This window comes from Phoca vitulina, unplaced genomic scaffold, assembly GCF_004348235.1.
Source record: "Phoca vitulina isolate PV1807 unplaced genomic scaffold, GSC_HSeal_1.0 scaffold25, whole genome shotgun sequence".
Lineage (NCBI taxonomy): Eukaryota > Metazoa > Chordata > Mammalia > Carnivora > Phocidae > Phoca > Phoca vitulina.
This window is the reverse complement of record NW_022589728.1, coordinates 20,261,096-20,281,065: the sequence shown is the minus strand read 5'-3', so window position 1 is coordinate 20,281,065 and position 19,970 is coordinate 20,261,096. Positions and strand designations below refer to the sequence as shown.

Sequence of the window (19,970 nt, the reverse complement as noted above, 5' to 3'; positions counted from 1 at the left end):
CTAAGTATGCTCAAGGATTTGAAGGAAAACGTGAACATAATGAAGAGCTACATGGAAACTATTAAAAAGAACCCAATGGAATTTTTAGAGCTGAAAAGTACAATATCTGAAAGGAAAGGCTTTTCAAAAGTGAATGCACTCCCCGTGGCCTGTGGAACAATTTTAATATCAAGTAGTCTAACATGCATGTAATTGGAGTCCTAGGAGGGATAGTGGTAATGGGAAAATATGTGAAGAAATAATGACTGAAAAAAATTCCAAATGTGCTTAAAAAATGTAAGCCCCAGATCCAAAAAAGCTCAGCTAACTGCAAGCTGATGAATACAAGGAGAAGAATGCTATACCAGAAATACACAAATGTAAGCCTATGATAAATTTAAATAAAATACATCATTTTCCTTGATCAATGTGTGCATTAATTTCTCCTTCCTTCTGCACATCCACTTGGAGTGATCATCAACACCCCTCCCCCCACCCCCAGCTTCCTGTCTTACCGAGTGTCAAGAATTTTGGTTGGGAAAGGAGGTTGGGTTTTACCACGAGGCACTTAATATTCACAATATCCAGCAGCCAATCAATTATTACTGGATATGTGAAAAAGCCAGAAAATGTTACTCCTAGCAGGGAGAAACACTGGTCATAGAAAGAAAAAAATAAATAACAAGATGACTGGGATCTGTGGTGAGGAGGAGTAGGAGGAGGCAGAAGCAGATGATGAAAATCCAGAATGAGGAAATATAGAGAAACTTTCCTATTCCTTCCTTGTTGTCCACTGGCTTCTTATTCTCGAGACGCTGTTTCTCTTACTTTTCATTCATGTCTTACAATTAACTTACCCCATACTTACTGTTTAAAACCCTCGGGCCCAATGAAATTTATGCTCATTTTACCCCACCTCTCTCCTGCCTTTTAAGTACCTCAGGGTAAGATCCCACTTCCTTTCCTAACTGAAATTCTTTTCATCTCTCCTAAAACCCCCACTTCCTGGTTCCTCAATTTATTTCTCATTAGAATTTCGGACCTGACCAGATCATCAGCATTGGCTTAGGAGGAAGGAGAAACTCTAACTTTTCTTACAAGGGCTGGGGAAGTAGGCCAGGGGATGAGGAGCATAGATGTGAGGATAGGTTTTTAGGTTTACAGACTGTCACATGAAGTACCTTGGTTCCCACTAAAGCTTTATTTTTTAAAAGATTTTATGTGTTTGACAGAGAGAGGGAGAGAGTGCGAGCACAAGGAGGGGGAGTGGGAGAGGGAGAAGCAGGCTCCCCGCTGAGCAAGGAGCCCGATGTGGGGCTCAATCCCAAGACCCTGGGATCATGACCTGAGCCGAAGGCAGACGCTTAACTGACTGAGCCACCCAGGCACCCCTCCCACCAAAACTTTAAACTTCAAGCTTAGATTTCTAGGCAGGCCTGCTAAGGGTATCTGTCCCTTAATGGACCTGTAAAAAAATATAACATCAATAATATTACTAGATAATATAGATTGAACCACTGGTAGACAAGTTTATAAATGATCATTTTTAACATGGTCCATTTGTAACTAGGAATCTGCCCATATTTATAAATATCCATCTCAACAAACATTTCATTTCAGTTGTTGAGAAAATCTCGAGTCAGTTTGAGTAAGGGAAAATAAAATGAAAATCACTTATATTTTCAGTGATTATAAATATAAGTAATTTTCATTCTTTATTCTCACTGCATCATTTTCCGACAAAACTCAGGTGAGAAGTATAATCCTCGGCTGAGGAGGGATGCAATTCTCGGGAAGATATAGTAGGCGTAACTGGTAGCATCTGGTTGTGGAATCTTAGAGCTGCAAGTGAACACTTACATCATATTACAGATAAGACAATGGAGGCCCAGAAGGGTTAAGTAACTTGCCCAAAGTCACACAGCCACTTAAATATACAGTTGGGACAGAGCTCAGCTTTCCTGAAACTTTCGCTTATACCACCACCCTCTTATTATCTTTATAGCCAACAACAAAAATACATTCTTGAACCCCTTCTTCGAAAACTTATTAAGGGTGTGTGTTCCCACTCGTCTTTCAGATGTTAGCATTTGCTGAAATCCTTTCCCTCTCTTTCTGTCCCTCTGGCTGACCCACCTAAGGTCCGCCAGGAAGCTCTGTCTGCACCAAGTGCATGGGTCGGCTGTCCTCTGGTCCAGCCCCTGGGGACGGCAGAACGTCATGAGGTGTGGTGGCTCTGCCTTTTGTCACATGGGTTTCACAAGGGCTTTGTTCATATCCAATCACCTCACTTCAGGCCCCCAACCACCAAGGCGGTTTTCCCGCTTCCTCCATCCTGTTATTTCTCGGCCCTGAATGGTCACACCACGAGGCTTGCTGTTGTCTCTGCAGTTCCAATGTTCAAAGCGTTATGGTCTTTCAGAGTGATCCCTTGTAACAAGCTACTTTTAAGAGACATTGATGTACAGCGAAGAGCTTTGGGGATCAGTCATTCATTATTCCATAGGATCCTCGTCTTTTGTAACAGCTCTGTAGGCACTGGGTGTCTCTCACCGAACTCTACAAGACAGATGCTAGGCCATGGGCTTCTCCTCGACATTTAATTCTGGGTCTCTTTGCACAATAGCGCCTTTAAATACTCAAATACTTAGGCAGATAGAAGAAACATTGTGTGAGTTTTAAAATTTGCTGTGAGGGGGGCGCCTGGGTGGCTTAGTGGGTTAAGCGTCTGCCTTCGGCTCAGGTCATGATCCCGGGGGTCCTGGGATGGAGCTCCCTGCTCAGAGGGGGGCCTGCTTCTCCCTTTGCCCCTTCCCCTGCTCGTGCTCTCTCTCTCTCAAATAAATAAATAAAATCTTTAAAAAATAAAATAAAATAAAATTTGCCACTAGGGAATTGGCCCAAGCCAAAGCATGGATGCCTCTTTCTGGCAGTTCACAAAGTTCAATATTTTTAAACCAGAAGTTGCAACTTTGTTTTTTAAATTAAAAAGGAGCACTTCTTGTGCACTTAACTACTCGCAAAGTACTGTGCTAAATGCAGTAAGAAATGAAAGGACGATACTCCAGTCTCAAAAAGCACACAGCCTAACGTGAGGCACAGGAATGTAAATGACAGTGTGGTACAAACAAGACTTAAATAAATGTGAACCATAATTAAAGTATAAAGTCCACGGGAGTGCAAAAGAAGAAATAATCAAATTCTGGCTGTGAGGAAATCAAGGACTATTGTACATGGGTTATGGCATTTAGCTTTTGCTATTAAGTGGTAAAAGAATATTCTGGCCCTGTGACTTTCCAGAGCTCTGCTGAGGAAGGGTGTGTAAGGAGCGTGAGCAGTCTGGATCAGAATGTCGGGGGCATGGGGATCCTCGCAGGCACAGGCTGGGAAGTCAGGTAGGGCCACAGCACCAGACGGAGGGAGGAGGAGAAGGGAAGTTCTGAGCTAAGACAAGTTGAGGAGAGAGATGAATGTTCCTGAATGTATGCTATAGGTTCCTCTCTGCACTTGGTGCTTTGCACACACCTTCTCTCTGAGCCCCTCACAGTAATATTATGAGGTGAATGTTGTTACCCAAATTTTACCAAAAGGCCACCTGAGGCTCAGAAGGCCACGCACCTTGCCCGATTCCACAACTAGTAAAAGGCAGAGACTGTTCACTGTGTTTTCACTATATCATCTTTCTCTCATACTGGCGGTCCTTGGAAGGCCTAAAAGTTTTACACTTGGTTCTCAACATGACGGATGGCCATGGCTCTGTCGGTCACCGAATGCCACGCAATCATAACCTTGAATTTTCACTTGGGAGATGCTGAGGGGGACGATGGAGTGAACAACACTCACTTTTTCTATACTATCTTTGGTGCAGTAGGGACGTGTCAGCTCCAGGCATACCGACTTAACCATAAAGAAAGAGAAGTGGAAAATCAAACCCCAAGTTTCTATTTTAAGACCCTGTGGCAACATTGGATACACAATTAGAGTTTTGAATTTTATATATGAAATGTCATTTTCAGAAGTCTCAAATACAGGCAGAATTAGTGCTCTCCACTGTGTGAAAAATCTCCAAAATACTCAGGAAAGCTCTCTTCAAGAGACCTCTTTTATCATTCTCTGAGGACATATTATTTTTTCCTCTCTTTTCAACAAGGGACTCCTAATAATGGCACAATTAGAAGAACAGGTGCCTCACAGCTGTCAACCTGGAGCTTTGAAATGATTTCATTTAAACCGTGAGAGCTGTAAAAAAAAAAAAAAAAACCTCCATCAAATGTATATTATTTATAAACAAAGGATTAAAAAAAGTTTTCATGAGGCAAGCCCCTTTTACACTTCTGTGGATCTCAGAATGGAGACTACAGAATAAATATCCAGCTCTCTGGGGTCAGAATCTGGGCCTGTTGAATCATCTGGGTTCTACAAGGAGAATTTCCGTCTTTTAGTGACTATCAGTTTTTATCGGTTAGGATTTGCTAAATCACGCTTGGCTGGGGGAAAAAGCTGAACCCAGCCAGGTCTAAGCAAATCTAAAGGGAAATCAGAAATTAGAAAGTTAAAAGCTGATTTTATCACTAGGCTGATAATATACTCCCAAATTACTTTTCCATGTATCACGTTATTTGGCTTTCCACAACTGTTGCAATGCACGAATGTACATCACGAGTGTGTATGCGGAAGGTGTTATGATTGCTATTATTTGCGAGGCACTCATCCTACTCCTGCCTGACACCAGTTCCCGCAGGGTGGTGCGGGGGCCCGTGACTGCTCTCTCTATAGTGAGACTGTGTGTGTATGTAAGTGTGTGGAATTATGGGCACACTAACATCATGGGAACATAGTGTCTACCTGGGGCAGTTCTAGATTTTTAACATTTCACAAATAATAATAATTCTTAACACGCATAAAGCACTATATTAAGTGCTAGGCATTGTTCTGGGCCTTTTATACATAAAGAAACATCTAATCCTCCAAAGAGTGAGACAAAGTCGGTATTATTACAGACTGGCCCCTATTTTTCAGATGAGGACACTGAGACGCAAAGAAATGAAGTTACACAGTTAAGCAAGGACATGGCAAACCATTCAAACCCAGGCAGTCTGTCTCCCAAATCTGTGTTCCTAATCAGTATGCTACACTTCTTCCACGTATCACTATAAACTAGAAACAGAGAGGGAGCTTTTCATTTTAAGAAGACAGGATCACTTTGGCTGGTGATAACTCTTGAATTCCCAAAGACTCTCTAAGGTAGGAAAGGCTCTTTTTACATCCCTTCAACACACCACTGTGTATGTTTTTAGACATCCATGAAGGCCAATAGCTCAGCCTAGTTATTACCAGGTAGATGCATGTTCTTACTATCTACATGAGTCCAGGAGGGACAAAAAAATCAGTGTTTTGATAGTCAGAATCATCGTCTGTCGTGTTTAGGAGTTGGTTGTCACTGGAACAGTGACTCATACACATATACACAAGTCATACCATACAAACTCTGTCTTAATATTTCTACAACCAGAGAGAAAGTTCTTCAAACTAAGGTGGACTTCCAAATGTGAAATGTAAATTACATTCCTGTCCCTTCGCCCAGAAGGGATATTTCAGTAAGTGCAGAGTACTAAGCTGATACTGTATCGGCCATTTAAAAGAAATTCCTGGGGCGCCTGGGTGGCTCAGTCCGTTAAGCATTTGCCTTTGGCTCAGGTCGTGATCTCAGGGTCCTGGGATGGAGCCCCGCGTCAGGCTCCCTACTCTGCGGGGAGCCTGCTTCTCCCTCTCTCTCTGCCTGCTGGTCCCCCTGCTTGTGCTTTCTCTCTCTGTCAAATAAATAAATAAAATCTTCAAAAAATAAAAATAAAAATAAAAGAAATTCCTGGTGGAAAAAGCAACCAGAAAATGAAATATTTCCCTAAGAGAGAGGCAGTCACGTGACAGAGAGCAGAGGGATGTCACCTTTTGTCTCTGGCCTCTGTCTGCGGGGATGCAGATGATGGTAATTTCTCGATCCACTTTAGAGCACAACAGGAGCCAATCAGCAAAATTTGAAAAGCAATAGCACCCGTCCCCAGGGAGTTAATCTTACACATCTTTTTTCCCCCTAATCATAAAGATTATTGGGAGTCAACCCTTAGTTGAATTCCAACAACTACAAGTGTATATAATACAAGCTATTTTTTTCACTCTTATTTTTAATGCCTTTGCCAGAAAAGATATTTCATTCTGAAGCTTTTCTGAAAAATGCACTGAATGCATAGTTAGAATCCAAGTGATTCTATAGCCTTCCTTCTTCGCAAAGCATTTCTGGATTTTTGCCAACCATCAAAAATACACATTGGGGATTAGTTTACTGGCAGAGACATAAACCTAAAAGAATAATGAGGGAGAAGAAAGGTGCTGGGAATAGAACAGTATAATGGGAACTAATGATTGCCATGCCATACCTTAGCCTTTTAATATTACAACAGGAGCACGAGATTGGGCTTGAAGGGCTCCATACGTCTGCTCCTCCCCCCAAATGTACTTTTCCGGTCTTCATCTTATATTTACAACAGCCTAGTGAGGGAAGTGGGACAAGTATATTCTCATTTTGTAGAAAGTTACACAGTCAACAAAATGCCTAAAATTGGAACCAACTCTTAGTGCAGTGTTCTTCGAACAGCAGAATTTTGTGACTAGCAATACTCTGGCAAACTTCTCATCATCAGAGATACTCAATATATCTGCATCCCTTACAGCATGGGCAGCTGATGGCTCTGGATGGTTGCTGTCCCTTTCCTGTGGCCACTGTGCATACTGAGCATCATCATGTCTGGCTAGTCTGGCTAGCCCTCCCATGAATATTTTTTTTTAGGGTTTTATTTATTTGTCACGGATAGAAAGAGAAAGAGAGAGAGCACAAGCAGGGGGGGAGCAGCAGGCAGAGGGAGAAGCAGGCTCCCAGCTGAGCAAGGAGCCCGAGGCGGGGCTCGATCTCAGGACCCCAGCTGGTACAATGACCTGAGCCAAAGGCAGGAGCTTAACTGACTGAGCCACCCAGATGTCTTGGCTCCTGTGAATATTATAGAAGAGGTTTAATCTGCTGGGTCATTCTTACTTCATGTAATACACAAATACATTTCAATGCAGAGAATGCACAAATCTTTTTTTTTTTTTTTTTTGGTAAAACTATAAAAGTAAGTAATTTTTAAATTAATTTTATGGTGAATCCCATTGTAAGAAGCCACGCTTGATTTACCTGCTTTGTTAATAACGGATTTGCTTAAAGTAACACCTGCATTTTAGATGCTACTATCAACTGGCTCCGGTTAACAGATTTCTTTAAAGCCTGCTAGAAAATAAACAGAAAAGGAAATTAAACACTGTCTTGAGAACCTGAGAGTTTCTAATGATGCTGATAATTTGTTTGGAAATATTTTGGTTACTTTTTATTTTTAAATAATTATCCTCTCTCAAAGGTCCTATAGCCTCATCATGCCCTTTCGTCTAAAAATAAGGGCAGCAGAAACCACTGAAGTTTGTGTTAGAATCTGCTCCCCAAAAGGATTCCTTCAAAATGTGCCTCGTTGCCCTGTAATAGCCACAATCCGCAGCAACTTTCAAACACATTTGTCACGTATATTATCACCACTTCCCCGACACCTGAGATGACCATGCAAGATTCCCTAGTAATTTGAAGGCAAAATCATAAAGCAAATATGAATTATCACTGCAATCTAATTTTGCTTTTACATTTTTGTAGTCTACAAAAGAGAGAAGGACCTTGTCCCTAAATATACACATGTACCTGAAGACCAGTGGTTTACCAAAATTGAACATTACATTTTGTAAATTCTGTACCCTGCAGATACGAATGTAAAAAGCCTACAGTGTTTCAGTTCTACTATGGTAAATACTCGCACAGCAAAGATGTCCTAAAAAAAAAAAAAAAGCCTCAGTCAATGACTTATTTGTTTTAAGCCCTATAATGCAATCACAACTGAATCTTAATAACAGGATTTGACCCTATCACCTAATTATTCCAGGGATGACTTCTTAAAAAATCTAACCTTCATTTGTAATTGCGATGCCCTCTTGTGAAATCGAAGCAGATGAATGAGGTTAAATTAGGACATCGAGAGAAGGAACCTAAATTTGAATACATCTGCCACCAGTCCTCTAGGGATTCAACATCGACACAAATCAAATGCTTCCTATGTAAGCAGAGTTAATCAGTCCTAAAAATGCCCTAACAGTACAAGGCAGTATTTCTTTTCAGAAAATGCAACTTGATACTGAGAAATATATTCCGCCTTAACTTTAAAATGCCATTCAAAATTATCCTATGAGAAAGGGAATCAATTTAAAACATCTTGCCTGAAACCAAGCTGTGGAGTTGCATTCTGCTTCTTAAAATTCACTGTTATAAGGATCCACTTTTTCTCTCCTAAACTGTGGCTTAGTGATCTTAAAACAAATGTGCAGCACTTCGTGTGGGTCATTTTGGCACTGGATGGGATGATTCTGTCCTTCTTACCCATCTTAAAGATGTCTTGGGGGATATCTCAATGTGAGCACGGCCCTGAGACCCTTCCTAACAAGCATTGCCACAAAGTAATCTCTTGTAACACTTATGGTTGCAGGGATAGAACAAGACCATTGTGTGTGACCTGATTTCATTTCAGTGACTGTCCCAGTAAAGAATGACATCATCCCATTCTTTTTTCTTGATCTCTACTTGTGACTGTCCCCCTCTCCCCGCCCCCACCCTCATCATAATTAAACTGCTCCCCTCCCTCCCCCTCCTCATTCCCAGGGGAGTAGCTATTTTCCTCTTAACTTCCTGCCTGAATGTATCATTATGGCGAGAGCAAAGGGTTTTGCTCTGGTCGGTTAATATCCCCGGAGTGTGTTTCCTCGCCATATTAGACAAAGCTCTATTCTCTTGGCAGCCAAAGCATACTGAGAGGACCATCTGCTGGGACAGGTCTCATTCAGTCAGATGAAAATGGAGAAAAGCCAGCGAAAGGTGGCACAGGCTGATGGGCGCAATGTTTCTCACCCTACTGAAGCTTGGTGTTTTCTTTCAGCACAAATTTGAGGATGTACTGTCTAAACAGATCCATTTAACGATGTGTATGCATGTGTGCACATTGGTAGGCTTGCGAATACTAGCACTTGCTTTATCACTTAGATTTGTATCGATGACCCACATGTGAAAGTATTTAGTCTCGGAGGGATGAAAGGATGGGACGCAGGAGAAGACATTAGTTTCAAAACTGGCATTAGAAGGCAACTAAATAAAACGGCTGTGTGAAGGAAGGTGCGGGTTAGGTTTTTTTGAGCGTTATCTCTTATAGGAAAAAAGCAAAATCCACTTCATATGCCCCACATCCGTGTAATAGAGAATGATGCCCCAATTCAAACTAATGAACTATGAACACACTGCAGAAACTGTAGATTGTTTTGATACAACAGTGAAAAGAATCAGAATAAAATAGTATATTCTCTGAGTTTCCAATTATATAAAATATTAGGTAGTACCATACGAAATTGCTGCTTTTGTAGGTCAAAATAGTCAAATAGTGGCAATTTTGTATGATTCCTCACTGCATATATTCATATACAAAAAACTTAAAGGGCTGGAGTTAAGTGTGTGTATGCTTTACCTCAAAAAATTTTCATATTGGATCGCTATTATATTGTTTTACAACAAATACATTATTTTAACTGACACTAGGATGTGCAATGAGAAACGTTAAGGGCGAGAATGATCACAAGGGAAAAGAGTCGGCTTCTTAGCACCCCCAAATTCAGCTATTTATATTCCGCAGCAAGCTTTAAATGCTCGGTGGATACCCAAAGATAATTTTAGCAGTTTTTAGGGTCTAAGTCTGGAGTTGATCCCTTGAAAAGATGTAGTTCACTATTACAGTCCATGGACAATTTAAAAAAATCTCTTAAATTTAAATTAAGGCATTGAGTATCACTTAAATTATTAAGGTAATATAAAAAAAATAAAGTGCCAGGGAGGCACAGCCAAGACATGCTTATGATAAAATTTTCCATCCTAAATAGGCATCAGCAGGGCTAGGAAAGGTCTTAATTTCCTTACAAGCAACATAGCCGCTGTTCTAAGTTATCCCATCTGTGTGCCCCAAACCTTGTCTGACAGCGCAGTTTTTGAGTCCGGAACGTACAATAGCAGCCATTCAGATTTTGGCAGGTGTATTTCAAGCTGAAAACCAGGCTCCACAAAAAATAACAGTCTGTTTCACAGGTGTGAACGTTTTTGCCAAGAACTCTCACAATCTCCCCCAAGCTGTGAAATTTAATTGTCCTTTTGTTGTCTTATTGTATGTGAACACAATCTATCTTTCCTTGGATTAAGAGAGAATCTTCTGGCAACTGGACAGTCAGGAGATGCTTAGGCAGCTTCTGTGTTTTGCTTATAACATCTCCTGGTTCTGTTTCTTGTGTTACGTACTTTGGAGGTGATGCCAAGTTCAATGAACTGCAGGTAAGCAGTTCTTAAAGCTGGAAAAATATTGAATGAACTTTATATCCAGATGACAGGAGCAGAGAGGCAATCAAAAATGCACAAGGCAGCATTTTGAAGCTCTAAGGCTCATTAAAGTGGTCCTTATTTTATAAACCTGACTGTCTGAGCACACACAGAAAGGACTCATTGCTTTCTACATAATTTGCCAGATGAGAGGACTGTAGGTCTAGGAATACAGATGTGGTGGTGAAAAGTGACTCAGCTGTCTATCTAATCCAGCTCAAGGACTGGATGAGGAAGGGCAGAGAGTTTGAAGCTGGCACTTGGTGGGACTTTGAATCTGAATTTTCCAGTCCAAAGACAGAAAAAGCATGCTGGAGACTTCTCTCAGAGGGGGCCTACAGATTTTTAAGAAGTAGGCGTCTTGTGTGTTAAATGTGAGCAAGTGATTCTAACTTGATCCAATATTAAACACATTTCTGTTTTCTCATAATAAGAATATGCTGAAAAATGAAAAGGACATAATGCTTAAAGTAAAATTACCCATTAAATGGAGAACTGACTATGGGGCGCCTGGGTGGCTCAGTTGTTAAGCATCTGTTTTCGGCTCAGGTTATGATCCCGGGGTCCTGGGATCGAGCCCCACATTGGGCTCCCTGCTCAGCAGGAAGCCTGCTTCTCCCTCTCCCACTCCCCCTGCTTGTGTTCCCTCTCTTGCTGTGTCTCTCTCTGTCAAATAAATAAATAAAATCTTAAAAAAAAAATGGAGAACTGACTCAAGAAGATGAAGAATTCTTAAGAAGTCACAGTTCTACTGTTTATTGAACTAATTTCTAAACAGATACCTTTTTTAGTTTCTGTTTTGGATTATTTCCTCTCCTGTTTGGAGTTTTGAAGGAAGGAGACCTAAACTTCAACTTGTTTTCTCTTATTTTTGATTTACCTTGTGGATAACCAGCTTCAATATGTTTCTGGTGATACCCCAGATCATCTGCACACAAAGCACTGAGAATTACAGAAAAAAAATGGCAAGGCTCATGATTTTCTGTCAAGGAACTAACCCCAGACTTCTGTACACTTCTAGGTATTTCCCTGCTAAACTTGCCATTTATAGCGTGGACACAAAATGCTTAATTCCATAAGTATTAGAAAGAAAAGCTCGATAAATCAGTCCTCAAGAGACAAACCTGAAATTCAGGCCAGACCTGCTAAAGATTTCATTTTGTTTTGTGTGAGGTTCACGAACTTTTTGCTGATTAGAGGACTTTATCCAAGACAACCTGGGCCAACGCAAGGCTTAGAATGAAAAGCAAGTGAAGGGTAATGATTTTGAAGAGCCGCAATTTGAAATCAACAGGAATTCAACAGTTTCCATTGCATTAGTTTGGTTGGGGAAGAAGGGAACAAATTTCAATGTTGACATTTGAGAAGAGACACATGGGGCTGTAAACTTATATGAATCAACACCCCTAAGAATGTTTTTGCAACTAAGGTCGTATCGCTTAGGTGGGTCTCTGTAACTCTTCTTGGCCCCACAACACCCTGGCACTAATATTCACTTGGCCAAGGCAAGAAACTGTGAAGGCAAAGCTATGAACAAGACAGGTGACATCTGTGTGGATGACCGGGTGGAGCTGGCCTTCCATTCACTGTGGCTCTAAATTCCCCTGAGCTTCCTGAGCAGCCATGACATGTTCATAAAGTGCTTTACACCCAACGTGGGGCTCAAACTCATAACCCCAAGATCAAGAGTCACAGGCTCTCCTGACTGAGCCAGCTGGGCGCCCCTGATTCTTTAGATACTCATTATTCAGACGGTTCTTTTGCCATTCCTGAAGACTAATTTCATGCAATGGCTCTACCCCATTTAAGGCCCCTTTTAGCTCTCTCATCCAGGAAGGAGGAAAATGTTACGGGAAGGTGCGGGGCTCCTCCGTTTCTTACAATTCCCTATCCATGGAACAGTCCCTCTTCAAGTGACATGGGGTGCTCAGCTTTAATTAGCACCTTGGCTTAATTAAGCAAGAGATAAATGTTTGCTACGAGTACCTTTGAAGATTTTCTGCAATTACTCTGTCGTGGAGAACCTGCATGTCATCTGCCAAAACCACCTTCTTCAGATGGTGGTGGGTGGCCGTCAGCACCTACAATGGAGGAGAGCAAATGTGCCCTCAGTTGCATTTTATCAGTGGCTTCTCTCATCTCTCAGATGGCGCCCTTTCACAAACTTCAAAGGGGAACATCATTAGGAATAATAGTCTCCAAGTTTTATCCACACTGCTTTTCTTACAATCACTTGCGAGAGACTTTGAAATACGGTGGGTAATTCAGTGCTTTTGTAGGAGTTCCCATTCGTCTCTCTCTTCATCAAGGGAAAGACTTTCCCTTAGATTCATTTCATATTATTCTCTGACTAGATTTCCTAAAACTAATAAAGAAGAATTTCTTTTTAAAAGTTTACAAAGCGTTCCAAGTTTAAAAGTTGAGTGACCTCGAATTTCAGGTTATGAGACCTGTTTGGAAGGAAAATGTGCTGATTCACAAAATCTCCTAAAGCTGCTGCAAGCTATTATTTGATGAGTAGCAAAGTAAGCATTTACAAGTGGTTAAATCTGTTTCTATTTTGCATTTATGGTAGGTGAAAAATGTAAGTAACTAAAATCAACTTAGATATTTCGAATAAGAGGAAACACCCAGATTAATGCAGTATATGATGATGCAATCTTGCCTCAGTGCAGAGCACATTTTAACATGTACCCATCATATGATACATAGTATAGAAGAGGAAATAGAAAATATGTAACATATATATCTTATGAGAAAATATAAGCTATCAGAAATATAAAAGAATAGGAAAGCAATACACACACTTTAACAACCCCACATTTCCTTTACCTTTAGAAAGTATTTTTCTTGCCCATGTAAATATTAGAACATTTCATTTGAGCCTTCTTACCTCTTCACTGGTGAAAACCAGTGTCTATTGGTATGCACAGAGGGGAATCTCAGAGGTTAATGGGTATAGATTATTTCCCTCAATACAATAGACCTGGAATCTCTTCTGGATCTGAACTGGCCCTGCTGATTGAGGTTAAATGTGGGCAGTACCAAGTCCTTTTTGCTCTGCTCTGGAAGCTTCATTCTTATAGCAAGACTGCCGCAGCAGGGCCTCCCTGATGCTGGCCCGTTGGCTGCAGGACCCTTCCTCCCACGCCACCCTTATCATGTCTCTTTCCATTCCTGACAGAAGCTCAGCTCCACCACCCATCTACACCACCCTCTGTCATCTGGCACGCCCAACCCCATTGGCCTTTTGACTGCTCCCCTGTGCTTCCCATCCTGGGAGGTGCTGAGCTCTCGGACAGCTTTTACATTCTCTGTTCCCATGTCTCTGATAATATTACAAATTATTATAAGCATCACACAGAGGTCTACTTTTTAAATATGTTCCTGGAGGACATGGAAATGTTTATGTTTATAATTATGCATGACACCTTGTGATCTCCCCAAGTAAATGGTAACCCCGGAGCGTGAAGCTCTAAGTATCTGCCTGTGGTCATGCTGGCATAGCCTAATGCCAAAGAACACTCTTTTTGCAATCATTCTGAATATACTCCTGGGGGTAGCAGACCCTGGAATTGGATGCCTGAATTCCAAGCTACAGCATTCACTGGCTATGTGACCTTGAGCGAGTTACTGAATTTCTCTATGCCTCAGAAGCCTCTGAAAAATGGGGATTGAAGATAGTATCTAACCCATAGGGTTGATGGGAAGATGACATGTTCGCATCCAAGTAAAAAATTTAGAAGGATTTTTGGCCCATCATTAAGCACACTATAAACGTTGGCCATTGTTATTACGTGGGTTAATTTTTTTTTTTTTTTTTTTTAGCCTGTAATAAAGATACAACTGCCCTTGCAGTGGTAATTTGCAATCAAAAGGTATTTTCATGGAACGGGAGCAGAGTTTCCATAAATTTTATAAATGAGGGCTCTGATTTGTCATCATTAAATTGGTAACGTGTGGGATTATAATGTAACAATTTAATTGCTGTAGGCTATTAGAGGGAGAACAGAGGCAGCCTGAATACCTGGCTGATGCGTATGTGCCCACGAGAGGCAAATGCTTCTGGCGGTGCTGTGTGAGGTTGTGTTGGCCAGATCAGAGCAAGGTGATAGGATGGCTGAGCCATCACGGTTCTCCCCTCTGTAACTTGGACACCAGCAGAGGTACTGCTTGGATCCTGTCCTCCTTCACACGTACCTCTTGGAACAATTCGTTATAAATAGGCAGAGTACTAAGTGTGCAATAGAAATTTTTTATTAAAGTGTTTCTTTTTTAATAATTTCATGAATGAACACGGTTAAAACAAATTTATTCTTTAATTTCAGCAAAACGGCATCATCTGGAAAGAAAATTAACATTAAAGAGAATATTATTGGTTTATGGCTTTGTTCATATTTAATCAGCAATTTCTCTTGGATTTTCAATGATATAAATATAATGTTATTATTGCGGATGTATAGTTATATAAACATTCAAGTACGTTTTTTAGGGTACGTATTTCGGTAACATTTTAGTAGATAATAACATAAGGCATTACTGGGGGCTCGGTAGGTGGTCCATTGATCAGGTTGGGAAATGCTATAAGACAGTACCCACCAGCCTGGCTTCCTCAGGGTCCCCCCTCTCCTCCTTCCCCCACCCTCACGCTCTGTGAGACTCTCTTTATACTTTCATTTCCGCTGTTCTTTACCTAGAAAAATCCACCATTATTCCCCCCACCTATTCAAGTTCTAGGCACCCCTCTGGGATCAGCTGAAATCCTGACATTTCCTAACAACCTCTATTTTCATTTCTCTCACCAGCACTCCAACACTTAAAAACCCAAGCCATGCAATGTAGCATTTAGTTATACAGTCCCCACTGTTGTCACTGCTTGCCTACATGGGTGAGGGCTCATCTCTCGATCAGGTTTTAGGATTGCTAAATTGTGAGGGTTATACCTGGGGCTTCGTCTACATCTCAGACTCTAATCATAACGTGGCCGCCAGTAAGTATGATGCGCCAGTGAAGCACCCCTTCATCGTCAGGATCTGAGTTACCTCTTGATTCCGGGTTTGTTTTGGAGTTTATTCAAGTTTTGGTCAAAAACACCTAATCTAAGACCTTGAATGGTTCCTGAAGCAAGGATAAATTGTTGGTCCACACGGAGCCGAAGCTGGGCCACACAAACTTGAATGAAGCAGGCCATCACTGGCCTGGCTCTGGGTCATTTTGCCCTTTCTTTTTATTAAGCCAGATTTATGATCTGTTCCGTAAGCAACGACTCAGCACAAGACTCAGATGTGTCTTGCGCAAACGCGTGTGTGGGGGGGAGAGAGAGAGAGAGTGAGAGAGCAAGAAAGCGAGCGCTCGTATGAATCTCAGTTTCTGTTCATAAAATGCACAGATAAGATTGGGAGACATCCAAAACCCCTTTCTGCTCTAAAATTCTATAAAACATTGGCACCTATGCCTATTAATTTGACATTAACATCCACAAATAAATGCAGTTGTGCACCAGAATTTCACCTGCTGATAATATACTGGGAAGCTGAGTTTGATAGTTTAAGAGCTGTACTTGAAAAGTTTGGTTTGGCTTCTCTGTCTGTATTAGCGCTGTTGTACTTAGCACTTATGAATCCATGCTATAAAGTAAGTAAATGATTGAAATTAACTCTCTTGGCTTTCAGTTGTTCAGAAACTGAGCTGCATTTCCTGGCTCTCAAACTTCGTAAACTCATCAGATTTTGCTGCAGAGAAATGTCATTAAAATAACAGTCCTTGGTGGAAAACACTAGCACCATTCATAGTGAAACGCTGAAACAGTAACTGATGTTTTTAAACTGAATTGGAGGTATTTTTCTACACTGTACACACATATACACACATGGAGATAGATGTGTAAGGTAAACACGTCGTTTTCTTCGGCAGTCCTTTAATTTCCCCTAAAAATGGCTTTTCATCTTGTTGCAGAAGTGCATTCTGTCTGTGCTTGTAATGCCTTGGAAAGTAATAACAGTTCCAAACTGCTTTCCCTAAGGAGTTGTTGGAAGGTCCAAAATGTCCTCATTAGAAAACTTGCACTGAACCACACAAGTCTTGCCATTGTGGATGGTGCTTGCATGTGGGACTATTACTTCATGCACAATGACATGAGACCAGAAAACATGTGAACAGGAAGCCAAACCCAAGAGAGAGTTGGGGAGCGTCCAGCTTTCCAAACAGCACAGAAATGAAGCAAGATTCAGCAATCTTCTGCACTCAGGTGTCTGGGGGCCCGCACGGCTGCACCCCGTCCCCACTCTTCAAACACTGTGCAGGAGAGCACAGTGGCTCAGGCAGCACCCAGCCTGGACTAGATCATTATGTCAGCAACCCCAAAAAGACTCTGAAGAGTGTAGCACTCACTTATGGAGCCAAGACTTTAAATGGCTTGAGTAACCTACACCCGGAATGGCCAGCACCGTATATGGAAGCTCAGTATATTCTTCATACTTTCTATTGTGCTAATAGGAATTCCCCCCAATATATCTGGCTCCTTCTTTAAATAATAAACTTTCCCATGATGCCAGTTCATCTTCTTCTAAAATATACATATGGTGATTATTTTGTATAACTGATACAGTAACTGTTCCTTTTTGGAACTTTTCTTTTTTCTTTTTTCTTTTTTTTTTATGGCGGAAATATTTTGTAAAAATAGAAACCTTTTTCATGATTTCAAAAGCCCAAAATAATTTCTGAAGTTTGGGGAATTTTGAAGTGAACCATCAGAAGCCAGATGGAATTCAGCTTATAACCAAATATTATCTTTCTGATGAGCGAGAAAACCTCTTTCTATTTACAAGTGGGAATAGCTTCTTAAATCTGTTTTAAAATATGTTGATACAGTTTGCCTACCAGAAAGAAATATTATATGACTTTGTGAGACGAGTCATGCAGTCCGGGGCTAAGCCCCTTTCCCAATAAATGGTATTTGCTCTGGAGCGTTCAGGTGGGGTAGGCACTATGAAATGCAGGAAATCCAATCGAGGCTTTGCCATGGAAGATTAAGTGCTGAGTGCAGAAAGGGTGAAAGGTATAAGAAAACTAAGGTTATCAAGTAATCAGACCTCAAAGATTTAAAAAGTCACGGCTTCCTGTCTGCTAATCAGATTGTTTTCTATTCATTCTGTTAAAATTCTTCCAGTTGTCATCTTTTAAAAAATTCGCAAATGCTATCCCCCCCCCACTCCTTTCTTTTTTTTTTTCTTTTTTTTTTTTTTTAAAGATTTTATTTATTCATTTGAGACACAGAGATACAGAGATACAAAGAGAGAGAGAGAGAGAGCATGAGCCGGGAGAGAGGCAGAGGGAGAGGGAGAAGCAGGCTCCTTGCTGAGCCAGGAGCCTGATGTGGGGCTCGATCCCAGAACCCTGGGATCATGACCTGAGCTGAAGGCAGACACTTAACCATCTGAGCCACCCAGGCGCCCCCCCCCCACTCTTTTCCAATGACGCACCGTTCAAGCATAGGGGAAGAACTTGCCCGTCACACGGAAGGAGGAGATGGTTGTAGGCGAAGTAATGGCCAGGTGGGAAATGACCTCCTCTCCTCCAATCTCCGAGTGTGCCCCCTAATTCATGGGCAGTGAGTGGAAAAGTCTGCTAAGGAAGGGCTGCTTCTTCATGACTAAATATTCTTTGTGAATATGTGTTCTTCCTCAATAAGTATTCTACTAGCCCCCAGATCTTTTTTCCTAGTCTCTCCTAATTGCTGAAGGCTCAGAGGAAGTACAAATTAGTCTTTTTAAGGGTATGCATGGCTATTGGCAAGGCTGCCCTAGACATGGCCTTCCTGTTGAAAAGTTAATGGAAAAACAATCCGCTCAACAGCAGGGATGCAAGATGAAAGCTCAGAGCCCAGTAAGCCCAGATATTGACATTTCTTGGGGCCATCAAGCATAACAGAGAGTGCTTAAAATCCTCCCCCCTCCAAATCTGGCAATTTTATACTTTCTAAAACACTTTCTTGATTTTTTTACTCAATGTTGCTGTCCACCTTCTTCCTCCGTCCCCCGGCCCCCGACTAACTCAATTTTCTGTTATAAAGGTGTGTCTCCTTCTGTTTTATGGTATTCCATCATAGCTACCCAGTTGAGCCCAAAACTAATACAGAGCTTTCCTTTTCCTTGCATTCCCTCATTCAGCCCCCAAGTCGAGAATGTCCTACCTTCTAAATATTTCTGGACTCTGTGTCCTACTGTCCGCCTACACTACTCAGGACCTCAGCATTTCTCACTATACACTGCAATAGTCTTTGAACCGGTCTCCTAGTTTATAGCATTGTCAACTCCCTTGGCCTTTGCCCACCCCCCACTCCATACTGGATACTAGATGCTCTATGTAAAACCTTCCTAAAACAAAAATCGTATTTACTCTCTGCTTTCTTCGCCCCATGCAAATTGACTCCCACTGATTAAACAGTGATTCTGACAGTGCCAATGCTGGTGAGTTTAAGGAGCTGGCGCTGCCATGCTTCCGTCATTGGGACGGCTTTGCTACAAACAAATACATCGTCTATTAAACCATCATTAGTGGCCTAATGATGCCATTGGTTTACATTTCAGCCCAAGCTTTTTTTTTTTTTATCGATATGAACCTATAAAACAGATTTTTGAAGATCACGAGCTGATCCATGCATGAGTTTGAGTTTTACTAGAGTAACAGATCTAAACACCTCAGCACGAGGCACCGGAATATTCATGGTTGGGCCCCTGACTAAATCTCCAGCCCCTCGCAGGTTCAACACTCTAGCACCAACTGAAATCAGCTTCTAACCCCAGGCTTTCTTGCACCTTCTCTCCAACTGTCCTCTTCTGCAAGGTCCTTCCACACCTCTTGCTGATCCTTTAAGACTCACGCAATCACTGTCATCTTTGTGCAAGTTCCTTTGACCGACACTAGGCAGAAATAATCACTCTGGCTTCAATTCTGTCACTTAACCTTAAACATACTTCTGTTTTTGTAGGTAATGCACTGTTAAGAAAATTATCTGTTGTTTCCAACTGTCCCCTCAGATTATAAACTCTTCCAGGACAGGATATTAATCTCACTCACCTTTGCATCACCAGTGCTTAGTGTAGCATGTAATACATAGTAGATGCTCAATAAATGAATGAATTTGACTCAAAGATGAAAAAATAGAGTAAATGGAAAAGCCCTACAATGGACTGAAACACTGCTATTTTCAGACACCGTGCTAAGTAGTTCACATACATTATCTCCTTTCAGTCCTTTCAACAATCCTGTCTTTGAGGTAAGTAGTATTGGTCATATTTTATAAACGTGAAACCTGAGGCTGCAAATCTTAAAGATCTTGTTGCTGGTCATATAACCAGGTAACGGCAAAAGCAAGCCTCAAATCTGGACCCCATCATGGTTTGTATTCTTTCTACTATGACTGAGTATGCCTTTGAAGATCATGTTGAGATTATGT

General features: G+C 41.3%; 1 protein-coding gene across 8 annotated transcripts in view; it reads right to left on the bottom strand.

Moving 5' to 3' along the window:
• SULF1 (sulfatase 1) overlaps nucleotides 1-19,970 on the bottom strand; it is a 176,208-nt gene that overhangs the window by 129,814 nt on the left and 26,424 nt on the right. The window contains exon 2 of one of the 8 annotated variants that reach the window (XM_032421532.1): nucleotides 12,500-12,594. The exons of the other annotated variants lie outside the window; for them this stretch is intronic. The gene's annotated coding sequence lies outside the window, so the exon portion shown is untranslated. The remainder of the gene's footprint in view (nucleotides 1-12,499; nucleotides 12,595-19,970) is intronic. 8 annotated transcript variants of the gene reach the window in all.